This window comes from Betta splendens, chromosome 5 (assembly GCF_900634795.4).
Source record: "Betta splendens chromosome 5, fBetSpl5.4, whole genome shotgun sequence".
Lineage (NCBI taxonomy): Eukaryota > Metazoa > Chordata > Actinopteri > Anabantiformes > Osphronemidae > Betta > Betta splendens.
Window position 1 is genome coordinate 8,913,019 of NC_040885.2, and position 19,624 is coordinate 8,932,642.

At 45.2% G+C, this 19,624-nt stretch overlaps 1 protein-coding gene across 11 annotated transcripts in view; it reads right to left on the bottom strand.

The window, feature by feature from the left end:
* foxp4 (forkhead box P4) overlaps window positions 1-19,624 on the bottom strand; it is a 159,900-nt gene that overhangs the window by 84,846 nt on the left and 55,430 nt on the right. For 5 of the 11 annotated variants that reach the window (XM_029149810.3, XM_029149807.3, XM_029149804.3 and 2 more), the window contains 2 exons: window positions 6,572-6,653; window positions 6,287-6,435 (listed from right to left, as the gene is read on the bottom strand). The exons of 4 other annotated variants lie outside the window; for them this stretch is intronic. The gene's annotated coding sequence lies outside the window, so the exon portion shown is untranslated. The remainder of the gene's footprint in view (window positions 1-6,286; window positions 6,436-6,571; window positions 6,654-19,624) is intronic. 2 more of the 11 variants (XM_029149808.3, XM_029149806.3) reach the window with 1 other exon arrangement.

Sequence of the window (19,624 nt, forward strand, 5' to 3'; positions counted from 1 at the left end):
ATCCAGCTCAAGACTCTATCATGCATGTGACAATAGGTTCGCACATGGCAATAAAACTGGTTTACTTCAAATCAAAAGAAGAAAAGGAAAATGAAAAACAGTGCACAGTAAATCAAACGCAGGAGCTTGTGGCTGCAGCTTTGTAAAGCAGATGTTTAACTCACACGTAAGGGAGATTAATTACTAACGGTAATTTTCGGATTTTGAATGAAATAAAAACAAATACATTTACAACAAAGTCTGAACTCGTTGCCGTTTGACTACACTATTCACTGTTAAATGTTTCCGACATTGAAAAAACATACATCTTCTATTTTCAATCTTTTTCAAACAAGCCACCTTTTCCTTTCATCGCTCGAGAATGCAGTTTTTTTGTCCTCTCGTAGTATCGAAAAGCTCTTATCCGTAAATGACGAGTTCACTCATCTGAACTGAATAAATCAAAACATGTAATGTCCTGCAGCTTTCACAACCTTGGAGGCTTCACACTATTGAATGCAATATGTTTTTATTTCATTTAACTTTAAATCTGGAATCGACAATTATCTGATCTGTTTGTGTGAACTGTGGTTGTGAAAGGCTCAATGATTTCTTTTCAAATCCGTGTCTTACTTCCCTGCGGCCATTCATCTCCTCCTGCTGGATTAAAGAAAACACACCCAAACAAGAAGTAATGTCAGTAACAAAAAGTGCAGCGTGGAATTGTTTCTGAATAAAACTCACTTTGTTCGGTAAAAGCACCCTTGTAAATTAAAATATAAATGCAGAACACAAACAGTGCCACAGATGGACAGAAAAATTTATTCATTTTTAGAACATGTAAGTGAAAGAAAAAGTCTATTCATAAAGAAAAATGTCTCTTGATTATTTAAAAGACTTCACACGTTTATGTATTTGCTGATCGTTAATGCATCATAAGGTTAAAGCACACTTGGACATATTAACAGTTCTGACTAAACACCCAACATGTGATAATATTATTACCAGCTGCTTTCTAATTCCAGGTCCCTCAGTGTGTGTACATGTGTGACCTGCAGAAAGTGGAGAGTAAGGGAGACAGTGAAGGGCATCGGAGGTCGTGAAACTGCCACAGCGCTTTTTGTCCTGTCAAACGCTCATGTGAGGGAGTCTTGAGCGAATTTCAATAATCATCCTGAAGGACTTTTCTTCTCAGGCCACATTCTGCTAAATGTACCTCTCTTCTTCTAATTCCCCTTCACAATACGTCTGGCTCAGGCTACTCATCATGTCATTGGTCCCTTTTCTATTCCCCTGTGTTTGATTCTGACAAATACGTGGATTATCGGCCGGGGGGATTTTAAAATATATGGCTAATGTGAGCTTTCATGCCTGTGCTTTAATCTGCTGAGTATTTAAAACCAATCTTAAGGACGGGAGAAAACGCAGAGGTCAGGCTTTTCCTGCGCCCGGCGTCAGAGAAAAGGAAGCGAGTGATATTGGCAGAGGGAGATGTGGCGAAAATGGAAGTGAGGACAAGGGAAGTAAGAGAAAGACAATAATTTCCGTTCTATTTAAATTCGAACCAGGATTAACTGTGGAATCGCAGGTATCAAACCTCATCTGGCAGCGAGAACTCCCTCAAAGAAAGTTGGTCTACTCGCCGCAGTAGTGTGTGTGTGTGTGTGTGTGTGTGTGTGCGTGCGTGCGTGCGTGCGTGCGTGCGTGTGCGTGTGCGTGCGCGTGCGTGCGTGCGTGCGTGCGTGCGTGCGTGCGTGCGTGCGTGCGTGTGTGTGTGTGACAGACACAGAGAGAAAGAAGCGACACTCTGGGTTATGTGCGCTCCTATCGCATGGAAATTGGACCTAAAATGAGAAAATCTCTCACTCTCTGCTTAATGGGGGAATGACACAGTACAGTGACGGATGAAAGCTCCGTCACGTGTCTGTCCGGTTGCGTGGCTCTAAGAGTGACATCTATTCACTTACAATTCACACACTCTCTACTCCCTTATTACTGCGTTTCTCCACCTCCTGTCCCATTTGTCCTCCTGTTTCGGCTCCCGCTTCATGCCCACTCTGCTCCCTCTTGGTCTCGGACGCGAGCTGAAAGTCAGACGGGGCCTTCGGGCTCGGCTGCGCTGTCTGTGCTAGCGCACGCTAGGCTAAGGAGCAGCGCGAGATCTGCGGCATCACCGCTGCAGATCTGAACTACATCAAGCGACGCAGAGACCTGCTTTTATGGCTCTTTTATGACTATCACTGCCATAAAGTGCAACAGTGGCACGGTAATGCAAGGCGCACACAGGTTTCGCACATGTGCATTACTTAAAAGAGGCGGCGTTGCAGCTCGAGACAGATATACAGTACAGTATGCACAAGCACAGTGAAGTTTTTATGGTACAGACTTCACCCAGGACAGTAAAGTAGGCCAAGGCTGATATCATCTGATACACTTGTTTGCTCACCAAGCATACAATCACAGTCCTTTCCTGCTGAGGAAGCATTCAAACTGCTATTTGAACATCAATGCAGCATGCAAATAACATTCACCACCCCTTTTCGCATCAGATAAGATAACCCGCAATGGCTCGTCTGACAGCGCCGAGAAATGTGCTTTGCATCCTAAGGCTACGCTGCTGTTACAAAACACAAATGAGACCTCTCAGTTCCCTTGAAAAAAAAAAAATTAAAGGAAGGCGTGTGTGTGTGTGTGTGTGTGTGTGTGTGTGTGTGTGTGTGTGTGTGTGTGTGTGTGTGTGTGTGTACAGTACAACAGGTGAGAGCATGCATGTAAGTGTGCTAGCATGTAGTCCATGTAACGGCAGAGAGAGAGATGGAGAGAGGATTAGAGAGGGGAGGAGGAGGGGAGGGGTGGCCCTTTAATTTGGAAAGTTTGACGTGAGTGACGCACATCTGGGCCCCGAGATGATGGATTCTGCCACGCATGTGGCGCGGGAAAGCGATCCATCCTTCTTTCCCCTTGGTCCATCTCCTCTCTGCCTCTGCCTGCGAGCCCCAGTCCCTAACTTCATCGCTCCCATGAACCCGCAGCTACTCCCCCCCCCCCTCGCCTGCCGCTCACGTCGCTTCCTCCTTCCTGCTTCCTCCGCTCCCTCCGCTCGCTGGAGGACGGAGCCACACGCTGGCCTCCGTCGCGCGAATCACACGCCAGATACGTGCAACACACCCTGACTTCTCCTATTGTTTTTGCAATTTATCTAACTTGGTGCGCTGCAGTTAAGCGACTCCAGTGTTTATTCGATTGTAGTGCTTTAGAATTTCCTGTGAATGGATTTCATTGTGTGCAAGGTCTCTGGATGAGGCATTCATTAGCAGCGTGCACTGCGTGTCTCTTGTGCGGCAGCGTGGAGGAGCACCGGGAGGGTGCAGGTGTCTCATTGTTTCAGATGATGAGGTGTGAGCGCAGCTGTGTGGGATTAGGATGAAGGGCTCGGCTTGTGCGTATTAAGGAATAAAACCCCGCAGAAGCACAAATGCCTCCTAAGGGAAGCGTCTCTACAATGTGATTTACCTCTATAAACACGCTGATGGAGGCCGTGTGCGCCGGTAATTGCCACGCGTCGCAATTTACTTCATTACAGCTGTTGTTATCAGTTGAGCAAAGCAAACCCGCGCGCGTTTCGCCGGGGAGAGAGGTAAACACGATTACACGCGCCTGACGGTGCCGTGGAGCGAGTCCTGTCACATCAGCAGCAGCTGAGGTCCGTGTGACGTTAATACAACCTGCCAAGTCGAGGCACAAGCAGCACCTCTTTAATTATATGGATTCATTTACAATCACACGTTATTGCACTTTCTTGGATATTCAATCCAGTGTTTGTGGCTTTTACTGTCAATGGGACTTTCTGGACCGCAAATCACATTCCACCATTTAAAGTAGTCTATTGTTTACGCCTTGATTTCATGTTTCAAAGTTTTCCATCAACACCGTGTGGAGCGTTACATGATATTCAATCGTGCCATTCATCAGCTCGGGTTGACCTCACCGGCATTTTATTTCAACATCACAACTAGCACTTCAGCCAATCAAGCATTATTTTGACAGGACATTTTATATATGTGTATAATAAATGCTGCTCTGAACCTTCTCCCGAGCTCTGACGGATGACGTCCTCAGATCTCTATCCTCATTCCTTCCCCAATGTCCCGCCTTCACACTAACTTCCTGGATCCTACAATCCATCTGACCTGACTTTCACACTCTCCTATTGTTCAAACAGAGTGCGCATCAATTCAGCTGGAACTAATGTTGATTTGGTTCAAATGTAATAAGAAATCATATTTTTATATTGTTTTAATATTTTGTTATATAATATATAATATCCATTGGGATACTGGCATCAATGTACTAAAGCGATGTATTAATAAACATGTTTTTAATTTCTGTCTGTGTGTTGTTGTTGACTGAGCATTTTGTGTATTATCACAATTTGTGAACGAAAAGATATTTAACCTTCACAAAGTGTCTGCCTAAGAACCTTCCAGTCAATGAAAGTGCCATCCAGCGCTTTGTGCGTCCCTCAGAGGTGGCCACACCACTTACAGTACGTTCTAACAGAACTGTACCTCCGCACAGACACGCATGCAGTACAGTACAGTACAGTACATGCAATGATTCATTCGAAACCCCTTCATTCAGTTAGTGCAGCCGGGCGGGTGGGTGCAGCTGTGAGCGACTCAGCACTCGCCAACAAACACGCATCCTGTACGGGTACGAGTGCAGAGGATGTTATTACATAGTCAGTGGGTTATGTAAAGGTGAACCAGGCCACCAGGCATCAAGGCTCCACTGGAGGCGCCACAGAATGGAGACCAACAAGGTGAAAACACAGCAGCACCCTCCAAGAAGGAATAAAAGATGAATGAACGCGCCTGCATATGTTACAATCTGTATGCAACTGCTGAACCCAGGTCAGATTATATGGCACCAGTTCCTATGAGGCTTTTTAGCATTTTAACAACAAAAATGGAATAATTTATTCCATGTCCTCTCTGAATGCCTGACTAAGCAGTAATTTAAAATGTCCAGTATTGACCCTGCATCACCCTGCAAGAAGTTACAGTATTTTTTAAATAATGTTTATTTTATTTTCATTTATTTTGTAAACAAACAAGTATTCAATTGCAAGATCTATATCCTCTATACGTCTATTAAAGATGAAACCCTACATCCCTACATACAGATTTGTGAGCTTTAATGTTCCTTTTCTTGTCTTGCTTATGTTCCATCATGTCTCCCGTTACCCGACTTCTCTCTCATCTGGGCCCGGGGAGCTGGTCGCCGCGGCGATGGCGTGATGTCAATCTACAGCTGCCTGGCCTTGGAGTCAGCGTCCATTTGCCACCGTGTCCAAGCTGATGGATTTGTAAACATGAGGACCAACAAGCCCCCCGCGCGCCTCCGCACACATCCACAGCCGCTCTCTTTCACATGGGCTCACTCCACACCTGTGTCCAGATGATTGTGGGGCCACACGGTGCCCTCTGACTCCATCAGCACAAAGGTAACGCTGTCGCTCCACAGAAGAATCACTGGGCCTTTTTCTGCTTTCTTACTCAAACATAATTCTCCCCATTTGGCATTTTGACATCATATCTCCAGTCCCCTCCTCTGTCACCCCTACCGCCGCTTTCTTTCTCTCCATCTGGCCAAAAACATGACCACAATAACTTTATTTTATTTTTCTCCCTCGCTCCAATGCACAACATTCAACCCTTACCTCTCCATTCTCCTTTTAATGTCTTTTTTGTCTCCTCTGCCTTTCTTCCTTCTTTTTTTCCCCTGACTTCCAAGGTCAGACAGGACAAACAATGCCACTGGTGTCTGTCTGAATGTGACTCACTACCCACCGCCACTGCCGGGGTTGCCATGGAAACGCACTAACCATTAATTTTCAATTAAAGCAGACAAAGAGATGTCAGCTCAGGGTCCATGGAAGATGTCAAGAAGCAGTATTAATATACGACAAGTGAGCATAATTGTGTGTCCATTTTCCTCAGCTTTCATCTATGCTATCAGTGAAATGTGAAAGCGGCAGATAATTTGAGGGTGTTGGAGATGCCAGCCACTGTTTTCTTTTAACCAAGACGCCTCTGATGTATCTCTCTGAGAAACGTGGCATTCATCATTACCTTTACGAATATTTTGTCAGGGATGTTATTATTTTCATTATCGCTCCATCACAAAGATGTTATTTCACTTACGATTCAAATGCTCGCAGGCGCACACAGGAACCTGCACGGTGTCAGTGGTGTGAGGACATTGTACCGACTGTATTTCCACTATCTAACTGTGATGGCCAGACCTCAGACTCATGCAAATGTGCAAGCTGCTCTCCACCGGTGCGTGCGGCTGCACAGACGTACAGTACTTCAGGTCCACACACAACACCGATGCACAGAAGCAAACGCGTCCAAGGCCAATGCAGACTGCAAACTTCACACAGGGTTAGACCTTGGACAGCCATGAAAACAGGAACTACAATAAGCATTCAACCTTACAAAATATGGAAAAATGAAATAGCTGAGAAAACAAACCAATAACAGACACAGATTTACTGGAGGAAGAAGTCAGAGGAATAGAATGCTACCTCTGATATGTAGGATTGGTAAATCAGATCATGTAAGGCCTTAAATTGTGTAAACTCTTCTGCTCGTCTCCACCAGAAAGACCTGAAATTAGATAAAGGGGAAACACGTACTCATTCATTTAAATGCTGTGGAAAATGACCTGGCATTGCTTCATTAACTGGTGTGAATTGCTTTTAGTGCAATAGATTCAAATACTGTAAATGTTTCTGTTAACAGTTGATTAGCTCATCTTCTGATGTCTGCACAAGTCTCCTTTGTTTGAGCCGTGACACAATTCTACACACGTGTGTTATGAAGATAAGGCTTTGATGGTGAAGATGCTGATTTCTCCATTCTCTGTTTATTGAGACTGACACTACAGTTTCCCCTCAAATAATCTGATAGCTCCACAGGTTTCCTGACTGACTGATCCTTTTCCATAATAAACAGAAGAATATGTTTGGATGTTTGTGTCTGGAATTTGGATGAAACGTGTGGCCTTCGCTGAAACCGACAGTCTCACAACTGGCTACACCTGAATAAAGGCCTGCAGGGTTTAACTGCTCACACAAAACCACAAACACTCGCCTGTGAAACAAACTCTGCAATACCTGAACAGAGCACGGCACTGGCAAGGATTCATGTGTGTGTGTACAAAGGAAGTGAGTCTGCCACAATGCGGTTGCGTAATCGGTCATGTGCCAGGTCAGATAAGATGTTTACCAACCTTACGCAAGCGAAAGAGGGTGATGAAAAGTGTGTGTGTGTGTGTGTGTGTGTGTGTGTGTGTGTGTGTGTGTGTGTGTGTGTGTGTGGTGTGTGTGTGTGATCCCCCTCTTCCTCACCCAGCATCTCCCCTCACCTCCTTCCATCCTCCCATAACAGAACTCCTCTTTTACTCCTAAAATCTCCCCCTCTCCCTCCCTCCCACTCTCCCTCTCTCCCTTTCTGCTCACTGTTGAGTGCGCCCCTTAAATCACGCAGTCCCTAAACTGCCCCATAAAAGATGGCAGGCTCTCCCCTGCCTCCCCCCTCCTCTCACCCTCTCCTCCCCTCTGTCTCCACACATTACTGCTTTAATTAAGGTAATTACTTTCAGAGTAGTACTAATCGGATCCTCTTCTCTCCTGGCGCACATGCAGGCTCATGTGCGCGCACACAGGCGAGCGTGCAGAGTGCTCATACACACTTTTCCTCCTCTGGTATTGCACCTACACCTCCACAGCCAGCCATGCCTGCGTAAACTGATCCCTGACCTAGTTTGGAAACCCGTAACCAACAACCAAAGCCTAAAAAGATGCTCGTCGCTTCACCTGTGATGAGAAACACATCAGTCACAAAGTGTTCAACAAGTAGAAACGCCAGCCTTCAAGCCGTCCTTAAACTAAACTCCTAGTTCAAATTAAGAGGTTTTACAGTGTGCTTTTCCCCCTTTCTTACCTTCATCCATCCAATGCTGTAACATTAATGTTGATTGTCACAGCAGATTTCTTGTTTAACATGCGGAACCAGCTGAAATCTGGCCACGCACCGACTCATACTGACACAAATATAACATTCAAAGGCCAATTTTGAGAAACAGTGATTGTGTCGTTTGTCAGTGCAGCCGGGTTGATAACAACTGTTTTGACAGCTTTAAAAAGGGAGAAATAAGAGGCCAGACTCTAAAATAACTGTACCCATTTTTTACTGCTGTGTCAACAACAGACGTGAATTATTTTTTTTAGGAAACCTGACATTTCATTGAAGACCCAACACAGAGCAGCGTAAGGTCAGTGCAAGTATTTCCTGTCCATAAATGGCTAAGAAATACGGAGATGAATGTAATTTCAAGTAATTGCATAGTTCAAAGGTTTTCAGTGAGCCTCATCGACTTATGCACATGTGAGTTGAAATTGAGAAAACCTGATGACTAACAACCAAGAATCCTGAACACATGAGATTTATAGAGCCACATGTTTTGCTCCAGGCGTCATTTTTCCACCGATGGCAGGGAGAACGTAGACACCAACTGGCTGCCAAGTTTAATTCACTCAGATCTCTGGATCTCTGGCCTGTCACAAAAGACTCAGGAGTCCTGTCCTTCTCCACCATCCCCCTCTCTGCTTCCCCCCAAAGGCACCTTGACTGATAATGAGGGAGGGAATGCAGGTAGAGCTCAGACTCAGGGGGGTTTCAATTAACGCCCTGCAGATTAATAAAGAGTAATAAGGTGTTCCGTGGCTATGTGTGTGTGCGTGTGTGTGTGTGAGTGCGTGTGTGTGGTGAAGAGACCCCCGTTGCTGTGTGTGATGGAGAGAACAGAAAGGCGAAATGGTTGTGAAAAAGCAGCGGTCGAGCACGAAGTGGAAGGTGGAAGACCCTTCAGAGCTTCGCTGTGATTGGGTGTTTGGCCAAGACTTTTTAATTGGTCATCTGCTTTGTGTCACCACAGTGTGATTAAACAGCAAGAGATCGCAAGGTTATTTTAGCCACATGTGAATGAAAACACCCACACTCGTGCAGTATGAGGTCACATGTGGAAATATATAACATTTCCCTGAAACAGTACTTTAAGTTACCATCCTTCATGTTTTCATGAAGCCAAATCATTTTTATATCAGGATTAGCCATTGTATTTACAATGAATAGGTGCGTATCTTTAAATGTAAGTTCATGTTAGTGTAGCTTCATCATTCTTTTTCATTGAAGCCTTAAAAATATATATTCTTTCATCGGTTCAACTTTTATCTGCGTTTAGAAAAAAATAGGAAACTTTAACTGCATTTCAGAAAACAAGGCAAATTTCCCCCGTCTGCGAGAGACGCACTGCTGTTGACTGTGGCAACGCTTGAGGCGCTACAAATGTAAGTGCATTCACCCGCTTTATATTGCAGTGGTGTTAGATGTTATCTCAAAACCTTGGCAAATGATAACAAAATTATCCACATGGCTTTAGGAAATACAGAAAGAATCTGTTGTCTGGCTTTTGTGTGAACCGATCTGCCAGAGAGGGGCCTGTCTAAGTGCTAGGCTGTGATGTTTTGTAGCAGACACTCCCTGTTGCATTTCCCATGGAGCCTCATAGAGCCTAAATAAACACCCACACAAACAGATCCACACACACCCTGGTGCTGTCACTAAACAATGTTTGTTTTACACAGTTGATTCATCTGATTCAGTCACTAAGTCTGGTCTGACCTCAGCCACTGCTTACCTTGCTCTCTCTCTCTCTCTCTCTCTCTGTCTCTCTGTCTCTCTGTCTTATTTAAAATCCTTTCACCTCTCTCTATATATATAGTAAAGTAGAGGAATGCACCTGAAGCTATCGCTGTCTGCATTAACCTTTTCTATGTTCAATACACAACTTGAACGGACTGAAAGTTTAGACACGCTGTCTTTTTGGTGTTTTCACAATCCCTGATTGTGTTTGTGGTGTTTGCAACAGCAGGGGCACAGGCTCCATTCATTTGCTGTTAACCTAGATTGACTATGCGCTGGCAAAGCTGGAAGCTTTTGTCTCAGCCACGTAGCATGCCCTGAATATCTCAAGCATGCAGGATAAATATTTACATTAGCAGGCACAGGAGGTATGCTGTTTTTGGTAGATGAGAAGGCATTTGTTGTATTTACTGTATGTCGCTGGGTGTGAGCATTTATATGTGTGCATGTGTGTGTGTGTGTGTGTGTATGTGTAGATCAGAAAACTCCACGCGGTGTAAAGCCTGCAGATCTAAAATGCCGATAACACCTGACATGTGTGGTGTGTGCGTGAGAAGGGCTTGTCTGCATAAGACTGTGGCATGTTCTAACCTTGATTTATGGTGTAGTGTATTTTTCACACTGCTCTGTGCCTGGGAGTGAGTGTTTAGGGTTAAAAAGGACGCTTTCAGGTGCCTGCGGCTTGTATATGTACGTGAAAACAAAGTGACTGGCCCCTGGAACAAGCAGCTGCAGGAATGATTGAGTGACACATGGCTCCACCCTGATGCATTTCCCACTGGCATATATAGGAATAAGGAATGTATCGGGAACTGCTTAAATGTCAACAAATACCATATAGCATGTGAACAAGTCGAGCTGCAAAGGGAATTAAAATAATACAGTGTGATGCCGATACATGCCGAAACAGAATCAGTCCTTTAGCAGTCAATCAGAGAGCACATTACTAAGTGTATGGGAACTCACCCATGGGGCTAATCCTCACAAACAGCACAACAGACACTAGTCCAATGAAAGAGAAGAAAAAATACAGTCATTTAGAGAAAAAAGCAGAGCAACAGAAGATGTGACAACAAGGGGACAAAGCATGACAGGCCAGAGTGTGGAGGAGAGAGAATCAATCAGTCTTCAAGGGCCTGTTGATTAGACATTCTACAGCCTTCTCCATCTTCGTTAGGCTTTAATTAATTCATAATACTGAAACAAATTACCTTTGCATGGATGAAAATTACACCTAAATGTGGCGTGGCAGTTTGGCATTTGGTGATTAAATTATCTCTGGAGATTGTGGGAGTTTGATAGAATAGCTTTGTCTTGATGGAGTCATGTAACATTATTAAGTTTGAAATAACAATCGTCTCATTTCCTACGTGGGGCCATTTGTAACAAAGAGGAAGAGAGATACGGTGAGAGGAGAGGAGAGGGGTGGAGAGGAGAGGAGAGGCACTGAGCTTGAGGAGAGGAATGAGCGACCCCCGAGGAGAGCGAGAGGACGAGCGACAAGAGCGAGAGGAGAGGACGGGAGAGGAAGAGGAGAGGACAGAGGAGACGGAAAGGAGAAAGGAAAGGAAAGGAAAAAGGAATAGGAAAACAAAGAAAAGGAAAGGAAAGGAAAACCCAAGGAAAAGGAAAGGAGAAAGTGGCAACAAGGAAAGGAACGAAAGGAAAGGAAAAAGGAAAGGACAAGGAGGAAAAAAGGATTGAAGGAAAGGAAGAAAGGAAAGGAAAGGAAAGGAAAGGAAAGGAAAGGAAAGGAAAGGAAAGGAAAGGAAAGGAAAGGAAAGGAAAGGAAAGGAAAGGAAAGGAAAGGAACCCAAGACCTACCCACAGTCAGTTAAATTTAAAGTTGTTGGCTTTAGATAATAAGGAAAACCTTTCATGTTACTTTTAAAGACATTATGGTATTTGGCCTTTATTCTGCTGTCTGCAACTTCGTGCAACTGAATAGACTGAACCATACACAGCTATTTTAAAATCCACTTTTCATTGAAGACTGACTTATCAGGCAGAAAGGGCAGACAGTGCCCATCAAACTCAAAACGTGTGTCTTTATCAAATCCTACCCCACTGGCTTTCCTCACTAGACCACCAGTGTGAGGAATTCCTTATACAATAAAATATAATAATAAAAAAAAAAAACATACAATAAGAATACGTTCTCACAACAATACAATAAAACAGCCTTGGAGCGACAAAGAAAGCAGAAGAGCTCAGCTGTAAAGACTGATAACAGAGTTAAGGAAAATAATGGCCAGGAGTCTTTCTTCTCTCTTTATAGGTTATAGATTATGGTAAGCAGATAGCCGTGTAGCTCCATCTTTGTCTGTGCTACTCCAGTTGGAGGCTTAGAAAAAGCAATGCAACAGCTTCTGCCTACAGTAAGTACAGGCCTGGATGCCTAAGATGCAGCCGAGGCAATGTCAGCTTCAGTGTTAAGACGCATTAGTTGACAGGAACAAAGGTCAGACGGGTGGGAACAATGCAGAGCATAAATACGTTTTAGGACCTAAATTGCCTGGACATCAAATATGTAACAAATATTCTAACATGGAACCAAAGATCAACCTCAGGTTCCAACTCGTTGGTCTAAACCTAAAAGCTTCTTTGAGGCTGTTTATTTTTGTGTTTCATGTGTCTTGGCTGTAACAACACTGCAAATTCCCATGAGGACTGATGAAGTACTTCATTAGAATCTAAATGTATGTAATGAAATAAAAATGAACAAGGACTTAAATGTCAGGCACCGGTTTCCTTTCACAACCTAAGCCTCTAAAGTGTAGCATGTAACCAGCACAAATCACAGTACAGTGAAAAAACAAACACTGTGAGCTGTTTGCTCATGTACTGTGTGTACGACTGTACTGTATATGTGTTTGCTAGTGCGTCGTGTGTGTTTGTGCCGTGTTTGCTCTCTCACTAAAGGCCTTGTAGAGAGAAACCTCCTCCGCAGGCAACAGGAGCCTCCGTGTCAATTATCCTGCCCTGAACCTGCGATCTCCTCTCTTTTCTCCCTCTCTCCTCCCCGTCTCCCATCATCCTTAGCTCCTCTAATAGGCCCTCTCTCAGGATGATGAGAGGACATGCTCTCCTCTGATGGCGGCGCAGCGCAGCTCGCGATGCTCTGTGTCAGGGCAAGATTAAGACAGGGCAGAGGGAAAAACATTCCCATCAGACGTGGAGGGCTGTGTGTGTGTGTGCGTGCGTGTGTGTGTGTGCGCACACTGACAGGTATTAGAGTATCAGGTATTGTTGCTTCCTCAAAGGGAACATGCCAAACACGGGGGTAGAGATACTAATAAACACAGACATGAATACAAGCTTCTTTACTACAAAGTGAGCAGGCACACACAGGAAGGATGAGCAGAGGAAGCCGGAGAACACAGAGGGGGGAGAGAGAAAGAGAGAGAGAGAGAGAGAGGGGGTGAGAGAGGGAGAGAGATGTATAAACTGTCAACACTGTCACGGAAAATGGCCCTCAAATTAAGCCGAGCGTGTGGTTCTACAAGGGACTCTGGGAAATTGCTTTTTATCGCTTCCCAAACAATGGGCCGTCTGACAGCGTTGCGTACGATAACACACACACACACACGCACACACACGTCTGACAGTGCTATGCCCGATAACTCAGCCAGCCGCTATTTACATTATTCCTCCACTGAGCCTCCCTCTCTCGCACCCTCCCTCTGTCTTCTTCAGCGACTTTTACTGTCCTCGGCAGCCGCACGCTTTCATGTGGTTAATATCATGCAAAATAACAGCTTCTTATTTTCCTGCTGCCCCACCGCCGCCACCCACCCACCCACCTCCGCATCCCATCTTTAATGGGGGCTAAGCGCTGTAAGCTGGATGAGCGCTAGGGCCTCTTATACACACACTACTGTGGTTATCTCTCCTCTCTGTTTATCATTGTTATTATTATTAATGCTCCGCTGTAACCGCGGAGCCCGAGACGAGAGCCGAGGAGAGAAGGGAGAGAGGAAAGGATGAAGGGCGGGAAGAAGAAGAGACGGGGCAGCGGAGGGTGAAAGCGCTGATGTGATGTGATGCTTGTTAAATAAACTGCTATTTACCACCGCGACAGAAGGATTATTTACCAACACACGCCATTACACACCCGCTCCACCCTCCCAGACTCCAGCCACTCTCATCCCTCTGCCGTTTCTAAATCTGCTGTTTGATGCTACGTGAGGCCCGCGCCGGTCAAAGGATTATGACTGGTGACAATGTCGTCTGCTGTACTGATAGAGGCCTGCAACACGCTGTTGTCTGAAGGGATTTGTAATGAGTGAAGTTAGGCGTAATGAGTGAAGTGCTCATCAGACACACACACACACACACACACACACACACACACACACACACACACACACACACACACACCATCCCAATAATTGTTGTTCACCAGAAACAGACCTCTGTGATGGAGGTTTTCAAAAGACACACATATACTGACGGAAGGTTGATACAGTAAGTTAAACCCATCAACTTCACACTGAAGAAAAGAACCCAAACTGCCTCACTAAAGGACTTTTTTGCAGTATTTACGTTTACATTTGTTTTACCCAACTGAATGAACTGTAAACGATTTTGCAGGGCTTTTACAATGCGGTTCAGTCTTGCTGCCATATTTCCCATTGCAACAGTGGCTGCTGACTTGGTTTTAATGCATTGGGTGTGTACAGTAATACAGACAACAGTCACCTCCCACAGGATCTCATAAGATAGATCAGTCCATGAACTGTACTGTACATGAATGGACTGAGGTGTAAACCTACATTTGTACAGATACTAGTGAGATAGTGCTACAGTAGCCTGGCTAACAATAAGTCTGTCTCCCTCTGTCAGCGATGCGACTTGTCTTGCACGTCACAGAGATCCTCTGAGCACTGCGTGTCATGGGGAGGAGAGCTGGGTGTCATCCATTAGACCTCACTTAATATTCATCTGCCTCGTTCCCTGACAGGCTTCCATCCATCTACGACGGCACCGACATGTTCCAAACTCCACCCCTAACAACACACACAGTAGGTCTCCCATCCCGCCAAACTGTTTGATGCTCCCTCTCCCTGTGTGTGTGTGTGTGTGTGTGTGTGTGTGTGTGTGTGTGTGTGTGTGTGTGTGTGTGTGTGTGTGTGTGTGTGTGTGTGTGTGTGTGTGTGCGAGCGAGTGATACAGCCTCAAGGGCCATTTCTTGACACCGGAGGGGCTGAAATGAAAAGAGCGAAAGAAAGAGTAGAAAGGAGTGAAGGGAGGGGGTAAAGGGCAGCATGAAAAAAGAACCGGGTGATTGGATGATGCTGACAGTTTTATGTGACCTTCTGCTTCTCCCCCACACACACATGCTTGTGTACACACACATATTATTAATGCGACACGCACAAAAAGCTTCAGACGCGACGCGGGGCACTTGCTGCTCGGAAATGCCTTTCTTGTGTGTGTGCGCGCGTGCAAAGCGAATGCGACGCTAACAGCACCATTCACACAGCCGCTGGCTTGTAACGTGCACCTCGCATGTAACCTGACCCTCAAGGGGCGAGTCGAAACCAGAGAGGCCTGATCTCAAAATCACTACACCCAAATCTCTTTAAAGACACGCATGCACACAATGTCTTATTATCTCATACGTGTGTCACTCTGGTTTTATGAGCCCATAGAGGTAATTTAGAGTAGTGAAAGGAAAGCCTGCAGCAGCCTAGGGTGCGCTTCTGTGCGATGCTTTGCTTTTCCCTCCCCTCCCTCCCCGGCTGAGTCCATAAAAGACCCCGGTTTATCAGGCCTAATGTAACGTTAGCATATACAGCTTTTGCCTGTACTTGTACCACACTTTATTTCCCCTATCTCCACCGCTCACTGTGCATAAACCTCACTAATTCTATCTCTGCCATTCACAGCGGATGGGCCCCGCTAACGATGCTAATTAGCAAGTGAACACAATGCACGCTTCATCTCCCCTCCCACCTGTCAGAAGTACACGCGGCACAGCCTCAAAAACCAGAGAAAATAACTTCCCTCTCTTCTCTCCTCCCCCTCCTCCCCCTCCTCCCGCCCTCCCCTCCACCAGCCTCGCTCCTGCGCGTTAGCGCTGCTTTCTGCTTTGTTTGGATGTGCAAACTCCAGGAGAAACTTTGCTACCTGCGTGTGCGTGCGCTCTATTCAGTGCCATTGTGTTTGATAAGAAAATGGGGAGGAGGTTGTGGAGTGTAGGGGAGAGAGACGAGAGAGACCAAACAAGGCAGGGACATGACAGACAAGAGGGGAATCAGAGAATATGAAGAGATCCTCTGCTGTTTACAGTTGTAACCTCTGTTCTCTGCTGCGTCTGCCTCTTTGACGGAGGATGGAAACAGACACCCAGCAGCAGAGGTTGACACCGTGGCCACCTAAACCCTGCACCAGCCCGTAACTATCTTTATCCCTCGGTCCACACCTTGAGGGCATTCCTCAGTTCACCTCTCAGATGAAAAGAGTGAATGTAGCCTTTCTGATGCTAAATAGAGTGGTGTGTTTCTGCTCCCCGGTGGATGCACAATCCTGTTTCATCAATTCAGCCAGCTACCCACACACACACACACACACACACACACACACACACACACACACACACACACACACACACACACACACACACACACACACACACACACGCACACAAGTGCTTGTGGAGTGCGTGTGCGTGGGCTAACGTGTGTGTGTGTGTGAGGGTATGTGCGTGTGTGTTAGAGCAAAGCGTATTGTGTAAGTGGTAGTTAGGATGCGACAGCAAAAGCTGCACTCTAAAATGGCACTCATATTCTGAAGGGCCTACAGGGTTTTAGTGGCGCTTGCTAACGAGGCATTCATACTGATCCATTACAGAGCCCCCCCCACACCACACACACACACACACACACACACACACACACACACACACACACACACACACACACACACACAGTATTAAGCCAACTCATGAATGATGTCCTCAGAGCAGTAGAAATGCAACACATTACCTAATGTATGCTAATCTCATACAGTGCTACAACTACCATGCTACTCCATTCTGGTTAAGGCATTTTGAAACAGTAGGGGAAAAAATAACTGAATTCTCACATTTGTATTTTTGGACATTCTGTGGGCCCTAGTGGTCAATGGGGTGCGATCAGTGACTCCTATCAGTAATCCATGTATTTACTGTACATGTGGCATGACACATCTTGGAAGGTGGCACCTTTAGCTTGAAACAGAACAAGACTAGATTAACGTGAGAGTTTTTAATGTGCAAAAAAAGTAAACTGGTCTCTTTGTTCTAATAGTTTTGGGGGTGAACGTAAGTTTGGTGCCTTTTAAATCACCTATGTGAAAAACCTACAAACATTTAGTGAGGTTGTCAGACGTAGTTCTCTCTGCAATAAAAGACACCATTCAGGTAAAATGGAACATGGCAGATTAATGGAGCTATTAGTACCGTAGACTGTTAAAGGACCCTAATCTGCAGCATGTTTACAGCCCTTCAGTTGAAAAAAGGCCCCAAACTGAGTCCAGAGAAGCTGCCAAAACCCAAACGTATACTTAATCTGGACATGATGTCACCGTGTGATGTGCAGTGTTGACCAATTAAATATGTATAGAAATAAGTACTGATTTCTATTATTTTTCTGATGTGGACATCATACTGGGATTGCTGTGGTTCAGACACTATAGGAAATAACTTCTTACCAGACTAAAAGCTTTTCACTTATTACGTATTATCTGCCCTCTCACCACTTCCCAACCAGTGTGGACCCATGAGTTACTGGTTGAGAGCTGCCCTGGATGTTCCTTTAACAATAACTAAAAACTTGATTATGTTAACCTTCAGTCGATGGATCAGACCTCCTTACGTCCATAATACAAATGCAACCTGCATTCGAGCTTTTGTTTTTGTTTTTTCTCTTTCAGTTCAGTTCCGTTCATGAGCAGTGGGGTTTGGGCGCCATGTTGTTTTGCCTCAGTCCTCCTACTGACAACCTCTTTGAGCATCTTTGTGCATTTTTCCCAATGTCTAATCTGGACACAGTGACTTGGTTGCATATCTCTCTGAACGCCATAGTAAGCCACAGCAGTTTGTGCTGAAGAGGCCTCTTAAAGGGACTCATTTTACAGCAGTTCAGTTCCTGCAGGTAAGGCGCTAGTCAATCAGGTTTATGGGCATCACCTTCCCTGTGGCGTTAAGTCAGACCACCTAGCCTGTCAGAGGACCAGCTGTGTAACGCCACTGGACCCAACATGAGTTTGGAGTCATATTAGAAATACTCAAGTTTGATCCTTTAAAGAAGAAATGCATAGAAACTACTTCAAGTCATTAAAAATGTTCAGTAGGGACAATAACACCAGCCCAATTTTTTACATTTGTAAATGCAGCAGTGCAAAATTGTTCCATTCGTTTCATCACAAGGTCAAGTTCTTGGAGTACAAACAACGACTGCAGCCTCGCAGCACAAACTGATCAAGCCGTGCTGCACACAGATTCTCTCTATTCGCACTTCAGTATAGGGGCATGTGTATGTGAGAGACTGTGCTCTTTGTGTGCCAATCTTTGTGTCTATCCTTTTAGGACATTGATTTCTCCTTACGACAGACAGAGAGCTCTAAAAGGAGACAAAGATGGAGTGATGAATGGCCGCTGTTCTCAAGAGGGATGCTTGTTTTCTCGTCTCCCTTTTGATGAGGTCACAGACGAGACTCTGGGTTACAGGTCATGCAGCCTTATAGATTGACATCAACAAAACACAAAACTACACACTTTGACACTGTTCAATAGGTCTCGGGCTGCAATCACCTATCAATTGTTGCTGCGGCTAACCCTGTCAAGCTACACAAACTCTCATTTACTCACATACATGGCCTTACACGCATACGAATACATGCAGTACTACAGAAGCAAGCAAATACTGCGTACGCACATAGACAATACACAAGTAGATCATAAGGGGGGAAAAGCTGGCAACAAGCCTAATTTGACAGCTCCATTCCACGTCAGACTGTGCATAATGTTGTATACTGTATATGGCAGAAATCCCCACATATTACAGACTGCGTGTGTTTGTGTGTGTGCATATGGAGGTCAGAGATCAGTGAGTGAGGCGCTGGGGAATGCTCGTGTAGCACACCACCGAATTCCAGCTAAACAAAGCGCTATCTGTACACTCTGCAAAGAATGAAAGGTGAAAACACTGGCCTTTGTGTGGATGACCACATGTCAGACGCATGTTCCTCCCTCTCCCGTTGCTCTTTTTAGTTCCCATTGCTTTAAGAAATGTTTTTTGCCACTATGTTGTTCCTAAAACAGAGATCTATTCTTTTGCCTTTCAGAGGTGAGAAGGATTTGACTTGATCCTCTCGTCCGTCTCAACCTGTGTCTGTTTTCCTTCCGCCTTGTGTCTGCCCATCACCAACCTGTTAGCGTTAGGGCGGCAGGGTGTTTATGTGCCGTCTGCATGTGTGCGAGCCTCTGTGTGCACACATTTTGAATGCATTCGCGTATGTGTGTTTGTGTGTGTGGCCTTGCTGGAATGCAGAGGTCAAGAGGCGCTGACCTCCCCTAAGGCCTGAATCTGGTGAGAAGTGGGAGGAGAGAGGTGAGAGCTTCAGACACACGCAAACAAACACACACACACACACACACACACACACACACACACACACACACACACACACACACACACACACACACACACACACACACACACACACACACAGGGAGCCAAGGAATTTTGTTTTCTACAACCTGGTTGTGCAGATTAGACCATCAAAGCTGCCGGTTATGGAAACTGCAGCAGCATTTATCCATTCATTTTTTAGAGAATTATTATAATAAGAATTCATATGGATCATTTTATATTAATAAACCAACA